The following is a 16,610-nucleotide window of genomic DNA, read 5'->3' as shown; positions in this document are numbered from 1 at the left end:
CCTCACCTGAGGCCCCTCTGCTCTTCTACTCTCCTCAGGCCCAGCGCCAGGTCATTCTGCCATCCAGCCCCCTGCAGTCATTCCACCTTTCATCTTGGAGCCGATTCACTCCAGTGTTGGAGCAGCTTGTCAGTGAATGATAACACTAATAATCACAGAATTATGAAAAAAAATCACAGAATTATGGACTGTTCTGGTCCCATGCAACATTTGTGTGTAATTAGCTAGCCAAGCCCCTTAATTTTACAGATAGGTACTCTGATACCAGGGGGCCTAAGAGACTTGCCCATGACTACCTAACTATAAAGCATCGGAGGAGGTGAGGGAAAGGACCCACTATTTCTTCAAATGTACTAAGTGTTTACCACATGCCACGCTGCAAGTTTTATATCCATTCCCTCATCCTTCCAATCATTCTGCAACGTGGGTTCATCACCACCATTTTCCATACGAGGACACTGAGGGTTACAGATTTTCAGTAACTTGCCAGAGATAAAAGTAAATGGCTGGGCTGGACTCCAGCCTTGTTCTCTGCCCCAGACCTTCCCAGTCTTTTCAAACTCCACAGGGCCAGCTCCCTATTGCAAAGATAGAATGAAAACTTGAAGAGGAGGTTCCAATATAGCTTTAATCTGAAAACCCCTCAAGTTCATACTGCTGGCTAGGATATACAGGAAGCTGGCCTTTCCCATGATCTTTCCACCATAAAGTATTTCTAGTTGTGACCTTTCAGGAAAATCTTAGCACGTACTGGGTCCTTAACCAGTGATACATGTTACAAAAGCACCAGGCTTCCAAATAGCTTCTTCCATTATTACGATGGAATAGGAGGAAAGGAGAAAATAGAAGACTCTTTCACTGTCAAGATAAAATGTAGCTGACTTCTGTCAAAGCAGTTATTCCTGGAATGTCTAATTACTAAACCAGAGGCTATTATTGGAAAGTCAAGCATTTCATTCTCTTCATTCCAGCAAGAAGCCCTTAGGAAGCTCAATTCAGCAGCAGAGGGAAAAAGTCCTTCTTCTGAAAACTGAAAAATTCAGTTTTATTTGAAAGAAAATCCTGCCATCTCCTTGGCAAGAACTGCATAGCATGCACAGTAAATAAAACAGGATGACTCAGAAGGCCCCAATTTCCTCCTTTAGGCCTTCTCCTGGGGCTGGGCCTGCCCTGTCTCAGCACTGAAGGGCATGCCAGGCACAGGGCACAAATCAACAGGTACAGGGCAGACTGTCCCTCTGGCTCCAACAACCCTAAATACTTAAATCTTCCCATTTCTAGTATGACATACAGTTAACATTTATTGAGCACTAACCACGTGCCATGCATCGTGCTAACTACTCGACATGAATTTTCTCATTTGAATGCCACAACTCTATAAAGTAGGAAGCACTATTATCTCCATTTTATGAATAAGGAAATTGAGGTTTGAAAAGGTTAAGCAACTTTCTTGAGAGAAAAAAATCTATGTTTCATGCTGCCTGGTGAATCAGAGTGAAGCCATGTCCTTAGGCCCCTTGAGAAAGAAGAGAAGGGAAGGACAGGAAGACAAGTTTTTTAGTTTCTACTTTGTGTCCAGCACCAGGCTAGGCACTTTACACCTCTTATCTCTCCCTTCCTCATGACAAGCCTGGTTTATGTGAACAACCCGATTTTCTGTAAGAGCTATCAAGCTAAGTAGATGATTGAGTGATGATTTGACACAGATCATCTATTCTAAATATCCATTTCTACATACATCATGTGTGTGGAAATGACTGAAATCCTGGCTCTGGGATACTTTAGCTGTATGATCTTGGGCAAATCCCTGAGCCCTGGTGTCCCTACTTTTAAAAGAGGAATGAAAAATCCCTCCTTAGAAATACAAATCAAAACCACAATGAGGTATCACCTTGCACCAGTCAGAATGGTCATCATTAAAAGGTCCACAAATGATAAATGCTGGAGAGGGTGTGGAGAAAAGACAACTCTCCTACACTGCTGGTGGGAATGCAGTTTGGTGCAGCCATTATGGAGAACACTATGGAGATTCCTCAAAAAAGCTGAAAATAGACTTACTATATGATCCAGCAATCCCACTCCTGGGCATATATCCAGAGGGAACTTTAATTCAAAAAGACACATGCACCCCAATGTTCATAGCAGCACTATTTACAATAGCCAAGACATGGAAACAACCTAAATGTCCATCAACAGATGACCAGACAAAGAAGTGGTAGTATATTTATACAATGGAACACTACTCAGCCATAAAAAAACGACAACATAACACCATTTGCAGCAACATAGATGTCCCTGGGGAATGTCATTCTAAGTGAAGTAAGCCAGAAAGAGAAAGAAAAATACCATATGATATCACTTACATGTGGAATCTAAAAAAACAAAACAAAAAACAAAGCATAAATACAGAACAGAAATAGACTCATAGACATAGAATACAGACTTGTGGTTGCCAAGGGGGTGGGGGGTGGGAAGAGATAGACGGGATTTCAAAATTGTAAAATAGACAAACAAGATTATACTGTATAGCACAGAGAAATATATACAAGATCTTATGGTAGCTCACAGAGAAAAAAATGTGACAATGAATATATATATGTTCATGTATAATTGAAAAGTTGTGCTTTACACTGGAATTTGACACAACATTGTAAAATGATTATAAATCAATCAAAAATGTTTAAAAAAAAGAACGTAAGTACAAAACAGAAGCAAACTCATAGACATAGAATACAAACGAGGGGGAGGGGGGTGGGAAGGGACAGACTGGGAGTTCAAAATTGTAAAATAGATAAACAAGATTATACTGTATAAAACAGGGAAATATATACAAGATCTTGTGGTAGCTCACAGCAAAAAAAATGTGACAATGAATATATGTATGTTCATGTATAACTGAAAAACTGCTCTACACTGGAATTTGACACAACATTGTAAACTGGCTAAAACTCAAAAAAAAGATCTGCAGATACTAACTACTACATATAAAATAGATAAACAAGCTTATACTGTGTAGCACAAGAACATATACTCATATCTTGTAGAAACCTATAATGAAAATGAATATATGTGTGTATGTTCATTACTGGGACATTATGTTGTACACCAGAAATTGACACAACATTATTAAACTGACTACACTTCAATTAAAAAATAATTTTAAAATCCCTCCTTAAGTAAATAGGATGTCAACCAAGGAAACATATGGGAAACTTTACTACCTTCCACTTTTCCACACACACACCTTCCTCCGGTTTCTGCTGCACCTGGTTGACACCTCTCAGAGCCCTCCCTGCTCAGCAATGCTCCTCAGCAGCTCCTGTGTGGGGGGACGGTGCTTGAGCCCCAGGGGAACCTCCACACCATCAAAACCCACGTCTTGGGGGTGGATCTGGCCCTCATCTGTTATTTAGTAAATAATGACTGTTGAGGATCTCCTGCTGTTTTCAGTCAAAGGGACTAGAGATGTCTTTGCCAAGTCCTAAATCCCTTAAGGGATCATTTGACCTGCTGGTCACCTTTGGGTGACTTCAGTCTCTCTGTTACTTCAGAAACCCTGGCCACAAACTCAGCCCCTTTAAAATCCAAACTCCCAAAGCAATGTCCCCTCTCAAATATCCATTATTAGTTTCCTTTGAAGAGGTACCTTCTCCAGCAAACATTGATTAGATTTTATTTTTTGAAATCCTATTTTTAACAAAAATTTGAGAAAATATGCAACAGAAAGCACACTCATATCCACCCCCATGTCATTCAGCCACAGTAAGAGTCAGGCAGTCCTTGAGCTACAGAGTCACCTTTCTTGCCCTCCAGCTAAGGAAACATGGCCTTTCATGTCTCACTTTCACGTAAGCCACTTGGGTGAGAAACCCACTGCACTGACTGAGCAGGGATCAACACTGCGGGTCAGTCAGGCAGAGCATTTACAGAGGGTTGTTTCACAGGGCAGTGCCTGAGTCAGTGTCACTGTGTGTATCCAGCATTTGGATGAGGAAATTTAGACCTGCATTGCTCTTGAGCTAGGCATTTTACCAATGCCACAGAATGTAAGAATGAAAGTTCTCCAAGGATTAAATAGAATAGAACACAGTTCACTCACAAGTCAGTTTCACACCAGTTCAGTGGTTTCTGACCAGAATCAGCATGTCAGCACCATCCTGGTGGCCCAATCTCATGTTGTCTTACAAGAGAAATATGATGCTAGCCAAGAGAAGCTATCTGCTCACCTGGATGCTTTTCTAGAACAAGGACCCTGACACAGAGCCTGGAACAACCCTATCGTCATAAGCCCTAAAGCTCCTGGACATCTGGTCAACCCAACACACAGCAATGTAGAGTCAGAGAGTGCCCAGAAGAAGAGAAGGGGAGACAAGGGATTGCTGTGGACATGGTCCAGGCTCAGAGCACCCCTGCTCAGACGGCAATAAGGGTCCTGGCTGGAACTCAGCACTGGAGAGGCACTTAGAAAAATTTGAGGAAGATATTTTAAAGCATGGGAGCCCTTGAGTTTCTGGGGGCCAGGGGAGAGGCGTGGTGTACAGCATGGGGGCCCCACTTGCTCAGGCCTAAGGACAGTCGTGCTAATGGCTTCTGTCTGCACAGCCTGCCCCAGCTGATTAGAACCAACTTCTGCTGCTCCTAGATCCACTTTGTTGCTTCCACAGAGCCCAGCATAGCATTTTTCATGCAAAAAGAGCTCAGTAAAATGTGTTAATTTCTCCACACATACATCTTATAGGTGTTTTTAACTAAAGGAAAAAGCATGCTAATTGTGCTCTAAACCAACCACCCTCATTCCCATGGGAAAACTGTCTGAGTCATAAGGCAATCACAGCAAGTCGGTAGCACACCTGAGACCAGGAGATTTCTCATCAGGTCTTTCTGACTCTGAGCACCTGCTTTTTCCACTATACCATGTTGCTTTGGGGCCATCAGAAGTTATGGAGCCCTAATATATATATATAATAGATAAACAAGGTCCTACTATATGGCATAGGGAGCTATATTTAATATCTCATAATAACCTATAATGGAAAAGGATATATACATATATATAAATATATAACTGAATCCCTATGCTGTATACTAGAAACTAACAACATTGTAAATTAACAATACTTCAATTAAAAAGAAAAAGTTATGGAGCCCTGATATGGGGAAGGTTGGATTAGGTGGAACCCTGTTTGCTTTAGGAGGAGTCAAAAAGGTCTCTGGTAAGAATCTCTAAAATGAAAGGTCTACAATCAAACTCTGGCTACAACGGCAGGTCTCTTCTCTTCTCCTGCTAACCATCCTTCATTTAGACTGTGGTGCTTTAAAACAAATTATTTGACATTCCTCCTACAGAAAATGGACTAATTCCCCTCCCCTGTATATGGGCTGTCATTAATGACTCATTTCTAATAACTTTAAAGTAGCAAAAGATATCTGCTGTCCTCTGAGGTAGGTTAGAAAAGCAATTTGGCTCCTTCCTGGGTCTCTCTCTTCCTCTGTCTGCGCCTTGGGAGCCCTCCTCTATATATGAAAAAGAATCTGGCTACCTTGAAGAGGTACCCTCCTGGAGAGATCACATAGGAACAGTCAGAGATGGCCATGCAGCTCCACCTGTTTGAGTCTTCCACCAGACATGCCAGTGGAGAGCGTTCAGACAACTCCATGCCTCTCCCAAAGCTGACATCGAGTAGATCAGAGACAAGCTGCCCCAGCTAAGCCCTGGCTCAGTTACAGATTCATAAGCAAAATATTATTATTGTTTTATGCCACTAAGTTTTGAAATGGTTTGTTTATACAGCATTACATAACTAGAACACAGACCATAACAGGAGGCGAATGATACCCATGAAAAAGTAGAGGCAAATGTTAGCATTTAGAGGGGTGGTTTTCAGAATCTGTAAGTGACATATTTTTGCCTCTTTACCCAGTAAAGGATACAGAAAAGCACACCAAAGTCCTCCTTGCCAGAGATAGAAAGAAACCAGTAAAATAGGGGAATTGTTCAATTAGAGTTGCCCAGGAAATGTATTTTATTCTAAATGAGATTTCCACATCAGATCAAAATTACCATGAAATCAATTCAGCATGTTTTTCAAGAACTTTTCTTTTGCTGATATTTTACATATTTTCAGGTTAGAGGAAATTTTTACTTTGTGGATATTTGTTGATTTTCCACTCTAGACAATTCTCCGGCGCTCCCAGGGCCCTGTTTGCTGTGTATCATGTGGCTTCTGCTGCACCTTGTCCTGCTGCTGCCTCCTCTAGAATCACCGGCTCTCAGTTTTGGTTTCCCCTTCTGAACTCTCCTCAATCACTCAACCACTCCGCCCTGTTTTTTCACATCTCGTCTCAGTCTGCCCATTCAAGCCCCCTAGGCCCCTGCCCCGCCTGGTCCAGTACCCTGGGCAGCTACGCTTTTCTACATTCAACACTCTCCTGACCCCATCCCCCTTCATTTCTTTTTTGGGTAATTATAATTATCTCCTAACTGGTCTTTTTGTTTCCAGTACCTCTCATCTGAAATCCAGGCACTATGTTGTTATCTAATACATCTTTCTAAAACAACAATCTCACCAATGCCTCGAGAGTCAAGTCCAGGCACATGACAGCACAAGGCCACTCATGATCTGGCACTGTCCTGCTCCAAGCGTCGTCGCACACACTTTCCTCTCTCCACGGCATTTTTTCCCAATAATACCACTCTGCATATGGTTTCCTAAGTATACCATATTGCTTTAGGCTCCTTTGTGTTTAAAAATACCACTCTTTCTCTTCCCTACCCTTCTCACTACACAACCAAAAAAGGAACTTCTATTTATCCTCCAAAACGTATCTCAGCTGTCACCTCTTCTAGGCCACCTTCCCTGACCCCTCCCTGAAGAGTTACTGCCTCCACCTTGCACATGCTTCTATTGCTGAACAGGTCACAGTGAAGGAATCCAGGTATTTGCCTGTCAGCCTCCCCTACTAGACCTTAGCATCTGGAGAGAGCCTGTCCTGTTCATCACTGCGTCCCAGAGCCTAACACAGAGCTATCTGCACAACAGGGCTCAGTAAATGCTTTTTTCAACTAAGTAGAAGAGAATAAAATAAACAACCATTTAGTGGTGGGTTATCTGAATAATAGGCCAAGTGCCTTTAAAAAAAGACAAAAATAAAAACAAACAAAAAAAAATAGTCTCTAGCTGCTAGCCAGGCAAACCTAAACTTACAAAGTGTATATCACAATAACAAAGTTTAAACTTGGGTGAGGGTATAGCTCAGTGGTAGAGTATGTGCTTAGCATGCACGAGGTCCTGGGTTCAATCCCCAGTATCTCTGTTAACAAAGATAAATGAACCTAATTACCTTCTCCCCCTCCAAAAATTTAAAAAATCAAAATAAACAAAGCTTAAACTGGGTCAACAGCACTGTGGGAAGTGACAGCTGATTCAGTCAGATGAGAGGTGGGGGCCACCTGAACATAAACCATTTTGAGAGCAAGTTTTGCTATGTTAACAGCTCATGTGATTCTGGTTGGAGTTAACCAGTTATGAACTAACCTTGTCCACAGCTCCAGTTTGATCTATTCTTACATTAATATTTCTGAGGTTAGTCTTCAAATATTAATAAAAATGAAAAGAAGCTGAACTGGATCCAAAGAAAAATAAAAATTATTACAGTTTAGAAAATGAGAGTAAAAAGAAAACATTAAAGGTGTTCAAAAACCAAATCACTTGTAAAAATTAACACTAAGAAATTAACTGAATATTTGCATAAAATATTTGCTACAATAAAGTTTGCAGGAAAAAGAAATTTTTAATTGTAAAAAAAAAAATTGAAAACAAAATGATCAAAATAGGAGATCTGATAAACATCCACACATTTGATAGACAAGATATGGAAGTATAAACACAGAATTATGTTCAAAAAGATAGTTATTAAATTAATTAGATTATAATATATAGTAAAATTCAGTTTTACAAATTTACATATGTATAAAATATGTATGGGGAAAAGTCTGAAAGAAAATACAGCAAAGTGTTGGCAGTAATTATCTGAGTTTGAATTAAAGATTTTTTTTATCTTGTTCATCTCTATTTTCTATTTTCTAAAACCACCATGTGTTAGTATGTAATTTTTTTAATTACTGTAAAAATGGTAGAAATTGGCATGATTTAGAACCAGATTTAATAAGGAAACTTTTATAAACTTGGTTTCCAAGATGCATCAAATAAACATATGAGTGAATTAGACATAAGGCCAAAGGTAGGTTGGATGAAGACATGGAGATGCTACAATGCCAGGTGGAGGAGTTTAATCATTAAACAATATGGAACACCGAATCTTTTTTGTTCAGAAGAGTGACTTCAACACAAGTGTTATTTAGAAAAATATTTCATGGGTGGAACTGGATTGGTAGCTAATTGGATTAGATGGAAAGAGGGGAAAGCAGAAGCCAATGTTTTCAACTATAAGGTTTGAAGTCTAAGACATGGGGCAGACAGTGATAGCTTGGACAGGTCTCAAGAAAGAGAAGGAGGAATTTGGAAATGCCAAAGGAAGATCATGAGTGAGCTGAACTTGAATTGTGCTCTGTCAGTCAGGCAACTGCTACTGTCCACTCTTGGAAATTTGATGTGGATCCCTTCTGAGGGAAGGAGGGAAGAAAGGAAGGAAGGAGGGAGGGAAGAGAAAAGAAGGGGTGGGGAGAGGGACGGGGAGGGGCAAGGGAAGGCAGGGTGTTTATACATGTGAAAGATGACAGTTCTTATAAGCTTCAGATTTCCTAGACCAGTATTAAATTTCAGAGGCTAGACTTAACAGAAAGCTAAGTTTGGAAAAAAACTAAACCAAGTCTCTGAAGAAAGACCTACTAAGGAATCAGAAGAAACTATATAGAAAGTAATTCTTTTAATCCTGAGCAATCTAAAGCTGAAAAGACATTGAAGAATCTCACACACACACACCCAAAAAAAGAGCAAAGGAAATGAGAAGCATAATATTTTTAAATCTCTCCATTGATATTTTAATATAATTCTTGACTAATTTATCCTTTGCTCTTTTCCAAAGAGCTGTCATGTTTTATCTCTTTAATGTATTCATAGTCATTTATAAATTCAGAGAAACACTTTCAGTTCATTCCAAACTGGATTTTAGTGAAAAAGAACTGAACTGAATGTTGATGTGACTTCTCATTGACTTCGTGATCTCCACTCCAGGCTGCAAACTTGGTACAATAAAACATCATTCTGTATAATCACCATCCTCAAAGAGTGTGTTATTAATCAAAGGATGTAAGACTCGTCTGTATCCTGTGTATTTAGAAGAGAGATAGATGTTCAAACAGAAGAGCATGGCAAGGTGGTGGAGTAGAAGGACCCTAAGCTCACCTCTCACAAGCACACCAAAATCATAACTAACTGCAGAACAACTATTAATGAAAAAAAAACTAGAACCTATCAGAAAAGATCTTCTACAACTAAAGACATAAAGAAGGAACTACAACGAGACAGGTTGGGAGGCTGACTCACAATATAATCAAATCCCATACCCCCGCATGGGTGACCCACAAACTGGAGAATGAGTATACTGCAGAGGTTCTCCCACAGGAGTAAGAGTTCTGAGCCCCACGTCAGAACTGGCACCAGGGGTCTGGCACTGGGAAGAGGAGCCCCCAGAGCATTTGGCTTTGAAAGCCAGCAGGGTTTGATTGCAGAAGCTCCACAGGACTGGGGGAAATAGAAACTTCATTCATAAAGGGTGCACACAAAATCTCACATGCACTGGGGCCAAAGGTAAAAGTAGGAGCCTGAGCCAGGCCCACCTGCTGGACTTGGGGTGTCTCCTGGAAAGGTGGGGGGCCACTGTAGGTCACCCTGAGGACAGAGACAGTGGTAGCAGACATAACAGGGAACATTCATTTGTGTGAACACTCCTGGAGGCTGACATCTTGGTTCATTAGCATCAAGACCTGGCCCTACTCAACAGCCTGTAGGCCCAGTGCTGGGACACCTCAGGCCAAACAAGTAACTGGGTAGGGACACAGCCACACACATCAGCAGACAGGCTGCCTAAAGACTTCCTGATCCCATGTGCCACTAGACACAGCCCTGCCCATCAGAGCGCCAAGACACAGCTCCACCTGGTGGGCACCGGCCCCTCCCACCAGGAAGCCTGCACAAGCCTCTAGACTAACCTCACCCACCAGACACCAGAAGCAAGACAACTACAATCCCACAGCTTGCAGAATGCGTCTGCAAACATATGCCAGACACTACCCTGGGACGAGCTGGCCCCTGGCCCTTGGGTGATGTGTGGGGAGTGCACTGCTGGGATGCACAGGACATCTCCTATAGAGGGCCACTTCTCCAAGGTGGGGAAGTGTAACTAATCTACACATACATAAAAATACACATAGCAATTCAGACAAAATGAGGCAAAAGAGGAATGTATTTCAGACAAAGGAAGAAGACAAAACCCCAGAAAAAGAACTAAGTGACATGGAGATAGACCATCTATCCAAGAAAGAGTTTAGAGTAATGATTGTAAAGATATCAAAGAACTTGGGAGGGTAATGGATGCACAGAATGAAAAGTCAGAAGTTTTTAACAAAAAACTAGAAAATATCAAGGACAACCAGAGTTGAAGAATACAACTGAAATTAAAAATACACAAGAAGGAATCAATAAAAGACTAAATGATGCAGAAGAATGAATCAGTGAGCGAGAAGATAGAGTAGTGGAAATCACCTCCGAACAAAAAAGAATGAAAAAAAATGAAGACAGTTTAAGAGACCTCTGCTACAACATCAAGCACAATAATATTTGCATTATAGAGGTCCCAGAAGGAGAAGAGAGAGAGAGGAGGCTTAAGAAAATATTTGAAGAGATTAATAGCTGAAAACTTCCCTACCCTGGGAAAAGAAACAGTCACCCAAGTCCAGGAAACACAGAGAATTAATCTCATACAGGATTAACCCAGAGAGGAACACACCAAGACACACTGTAACCAAAATGACAAAAATTAAAGATAAAGAGAGACTATTAAAAGCAATAAGTGAAAAGCAACAAATAACATATAAGGAACTCCCCTAGGCTATCAGCTGATTTTTCAGCAGAAACTCTGCGAGACAGAAGGAAGTGGCACAATATGCTTAATGTGATGAAAGAGAAAAACCTACAAACAAGAACACTCTACCCAGGAATGCTCTCACTCAGATTCGAAGAGGAAATCAAAAGCTTTACAGACAAATAAAGTCTAAAAGAATTTAGCACCACCAATACAGCTTTACAACAAATGTTAACAGAACTTCTCTAGGTAGAAAAGACCACAACTAGAAACAAGACAATTACAAAATGGAAAAGCTCACTGGTAAAGGCAAATATACAGTAAAGGCAGAAAATCATCCACACACAAAGCTAGTAGGGAGGTTAAAAGACAAAAGTAGTAAAATCACCTTTATCCACAATAAGCAGTTAATGGACGCATAAAGCAATTAAATATGAAATACGATTTTAAAAACAGTAATCGAGAGAAGAGAGTACAAAAGCAAGGTTTTTAAAATGCATTTGAAATAAAGAGATCAGCAACTCAAAACAATCACGATATAAACTGCTGTATAAAAACTCATGGTAACCACAAACCAAAATCTAAAGTAGATATGCACACAAAAAAGAAAAATGAATTCAAACATTAAGACACTAAAGATAATCAATCACCACACAAGAGCAAAAGAATAGGGAGAAAAAGACCTACAAAAACAAGTCCAAAATAATTAACGAGATGGCAATAAGAACATAAATATTGATAATTACCTTAAGTGTAAATAGACTAAATGCTCCAACCAAAGGACTTAGACTAGCTGAATGGATACAAAAACAAACAATGGATACCCAAACAAACCTCTGGCCAGGCTCAGCAAGAAAAAAGAACCAAATAAACGTAGTAAGAAATGAAGGAGAAACAACACCTAATACCATAGAAATACAAAAAACCCTAAGAGAACACTATGAACAATTATATGCAACAAACTGGACAGCTTAGAAGAAATGGACAAGTTTCTAGAAATAGACAGCCCACCAAAACTGAATCAAGAAGAAATAGATAACTTGAACAGACCCATCACTAGAAGTGAAATAGAATCTGTAATAATTTAAAAGAAAAACTCCCTGCAAACAGAAAGTCCAGGACTGGATGGCTTCACTGAACTTATACAGAATTTATACCAATTCTTCTCAAACTCTTCCAAAAGACTAAAGGGAAGGGAACACTCCCAAACTCATTCTATGAAGCCAACATCACCCTGATACCAAAACCAAAGACACTACCAAAAAAAGAAAATTACCGGTCAATATCTTTGATGAATATAGATGCAAAAATTCTTAACAAAAATATTAGCAAACCAAATGCAAAGTGAATCCAACAACGTAAAAAAGATCATACTCTACAATCAACTCAGACTCACCCCAGGGTCACAAGGATGGCTCAGCATAGGGATATCAATGAGATACAACACATCACCACAAGAAAGGACAAAAACCACATGATCACCTCAATAGGCACAGAAAAGCCTTTGATAAAATTCAACATCCGTTCATAAGAACTCTTGACAAAGTGAGTACAGAGGGAACATATGTCAGCATAATAAAAGCTTTTTATGACAAACCCACAGCCAGCACAGTACTCAACAGTGAAAAGTAAAGTCTTCCTGCTAAAATCTGGAACAAGACAAGGATGCCCATTCTCACCATTCATATTCAACACAGTACTGGAAGTCCTAGCCACAGCAATCAGAAAAGAAAAAGAAAGAAAAGGGATCCCTATTGGAAGGGAATAGATAAAATTGTCATTTTACGCAGATGACACAATACTATATACAGAAAACCCTGAAGACATCGCATAAGAAATACTAGAACTGATAACCAAATTCAGCAAGGTAGCAGGCTTCAAGATTAACATACAGAAACCAGTTGCATTTCTCTACACTAACAACAAAATATCCGAATGGGAAAGTGAAAAAACACGTGCTTTTAAAATCGAATTTAAAAAAATACTTATGAATAAACCTGACCAAGGAAGTGAAAGACTTATAAACTGAGAACTATAAATCATTGATAAAGGAAATTGAAGATGATTTAAAGAAATGGAAAGATATCCCATGTTCTTGGATTGGACAAGTCAATATTGTTAAAATGGCCATACTATCCAAAGCAATCTACAAATTTAATGTGATCCTTATTAAATTATCCAAGAAATTTTTCACAGAACTGGAACAAATATTCCTAAAATTTATCTGGAATCACAAAAGCCCAGAATTGACAAAGCAACCTTGAGGAAAAAGAAAAAAGCTGGAGGCATAATCCTCCCAAACTTCGACAATTCTATAAAGCTACAGTAATCAACAGCATGGTATTGGCATAAAAACAGACATATGGGTCAACGGAACAGAATAGAGAGCCCATAAATAAACCCACAGACTTACAGTCAGTTAATCTTTGACAAAGGAGTCAAGAATACACAATGCAGAAAAGAGAGTCTCTTCAGCAAGTGGTGCTCGAAAAGCTGGACAACCGAATGTAAATCAATGAAATTAGAACATTCCCTCACGTTATACACACAAAAAAAACCCTCAGAATGGCTTAAAGACTTAAATATAAGACATGACACCATAAAATTCCTAGAAGAGAACATAGGCAAGACATTTTCTGAAGTCAGTCGCAGCAATAGTTCCGTAGGTCAGTCACCCAAGGTAAAAGAAATAAAAGCAAAAAAAAACAAATGCAGCCTAATCAAACTTAATAAGCTTTCGCACAGCAAAGGAAACCACAAACAAAACCCAAGAACTGAGAGAAAATACTTACTTGCAAATGATGCAACTGACAAGGGATTAATTTCCAAAATATACACACAGCTCATATAGCTCAATATCAAAAAAAAAGCCAATAAAAAAATGAGCAGAAGACCTAAACAGACACTTCTCCAAAGAAGACATACAGATGGCCAACATGAAAAAATGCTTAACATTGCTAATTATGAGAGAAATGCAAATCAAAACCACAATGGTTTTGATCACACTGGTCAGAATGGCCATCATCAAAAAGTCTACAAATACTAAATGCTGGATAGGGTGTGGAGAAAAAGGAACCCTCCTACACAGCTGTTTGGAATGTAAATTGGTGCAGCCACTGTGGAGAACAGTTTGGAAGTTTCTTTAAATACTAAAAATAGAGTTACCATATGATCCAGCAATCTCACTCCTGGGCATGTATCTGGAGAAAACTCTAATTTGAAAAGATACATGCACCCCAGTGTTCATAGCAGCACTATTTACAATAGCCAAGACATGGACACACCTAAATGTCCATCACAGATAAATGGATAAAGTTGTATGTATATATACATACATACACACACATATACGTACAATGGAATACTACTCAGCCATAAAAAAACAAAATACTACCATTTACAGCACTATGGATGGACCTAGAGATTATCATACTATTAAGTGAAGTCAGAGAAAGACAAGTATCATATGATATCACTTTTACATGGAATCTTTAAAAAAAATGATACAAATGAGTTTATTTACAAAACAGAAATAAACTCACAGACATAGAAAACAAAGTTATGGTTACCAAAAGGGAAGGAGGGGAGGGATAAATTAGGAGTTTGGGATTAACAGATACACACTACTATATTTAAAATAAGCAACAAGAACCTACTATATAGCAAAGGGAACTATATTCAATATCACTTAATAACCTATAATGGAAAAGAACCTAAAAAGAATTTATATATAAATACAAATATATATAATTGAATCACTTGGCTGTGTATCTAAAACTAAAAAAGTAAGAATATTTTACAATCAATTACACTGCTGGTGGGAATGCAGTTTGGTACAGCCACTGTGGAAAACAGGTGGAGATTCCTCAAAAGACTAGGAATAGACTTACCATGTGACCCAGGAATTCCACTCCTGGGCTTGTATCCAGAAGGAAATCTACTTCAGGATTACACCTGCACTCCAATGTTAATAGCAGCACTATTTACAATAGCCAAAACATGGAAACAGCCTTAATGTCCATCAACAGGTGACTGGATAAAGAAGAGTGGTATATTTATACAATGGAATACTACTCAGCCATAAAAACCGACAACATAATGCCATTTGCAGCAACATGAATGCTCCTGGAGAATGTCATTCTAAGTGAAGTAAGCCAGAAAGAGAAAGAAAAATACCATATGAGATCGCTCATATGTGGAATCTAAAAAACAAAAACAAACAAAAACAAAGCATAAATACAGGACAGAAATAGACTCATGGACAAAGAATACAGACTTGTGGTTACCAGAGTGGTAGAGGGTGGGAAGGGATAGACTGGGATTTCAAAATTGTAGAATAGATAGACAAGATTACACTGTATAGCACAGGGAAATATACACAAAATGTTATGATAAATCACAGAGAAAAAAATGTGACAATGAGTGTGTATATGTCCATGAATGACTGAAAAATTGTGCTGAACACTGGAATTTGACACAACATTGTAAAATGATTATAAATCAATAAAAAATGTTAAAAAATTATACTTCAATTAAAAAAAAAACAATTTCAGCCCTCCTTTTGTGTAGCTGTGAAGTGTTTTCTGAAGGGGAGTTGGCTGCAACCTCTTCATCACCACAGTTCGATGCTCACTATTGCTGACAACGCCATCCTCCTAGCTCAGGTCTCAGGTGGCAGACAATGGGGACAGCAGAGCTATGGTGACCGTCTTAGAGCTGGAGGCCTGGAAGGGACCTGGTCCTCAACCCATAGCTGGGCTACACATGCCACGTAAGTCACTGTAATCAGAGTATTTGAAGCCAGGCTAAAAATGGTAAACCTTCCTGAAGCATCAATTAACTTAACTATTTGAGAAGAGAATACAACTCATAAGAATTTTAAAGTATTAGTGTTATGTTAACCTAAATTTTAAATAATGAAACTAATACTCAAGGAACCTTTTCCTTGCAGAGGGTCCCTATGAGGCTTCCAGGTTCTCAGCGTTTACATTCAGTTTCTGAAGCACCAGCTCTCTCACTTTCTGGTTGGAAACTAAGATTAGAGTGTCAGCTCTCAGTGGAGGACTTGAGCTTAGGTATTACTGAGCCCAAGACGTGAGCTTTATTCTTCCTAATTCTCTGACTTTCAGGACCTAGATCCGGAAAACACTAGCTGTTACTTCTAGGGAGCCGTGATTACCCAGGCTCAGCTGTAAGTCCTCCAGGCCTTTGCCTCCCTTCATTCTTTCCTTCTGCCCACCTCTTAGCATTTTCCTCCTGGTAGTACTGGATTCTGGTAGCTGTTGTTTATGGAGTTGTTGTTTTCTTGTTAGTTTATTTATTAAGCCTTCTTTTCTATCCACTGTCTCTTGTAACAGAGGACTTTCCCTTTTGGGGAAATTCTCCCTGATCTGATGTGGTCTTGGTTATACCAGCAGCCATGTACTCCCACCCCGTCACCTCCTGGTATCTCCCACCCCCTTTCTGGACCACAGGTCAAAAATACTAATCGAGCCAGATCAGGAAACCCGTTTGCATTAGTGTCTATTGCTGCTGTAACAAATTACCACACGCTTGGAGGCTTAACA

This window comes from Vicugna pacos, chromosome 1 (assembly GCF_048564905.1).
Source record: "Vicugna pacos chromosome 1, VicPac4, whole genome shotgun sequence".
NCBI lineage: Eukaryota > Metazoa > Chordata > Mammalia > Artiodactyla > Camelidae > Vicugna > Vicugna pacos.
Note: the sequence above shows the minus strand (reverse complement) of the source record.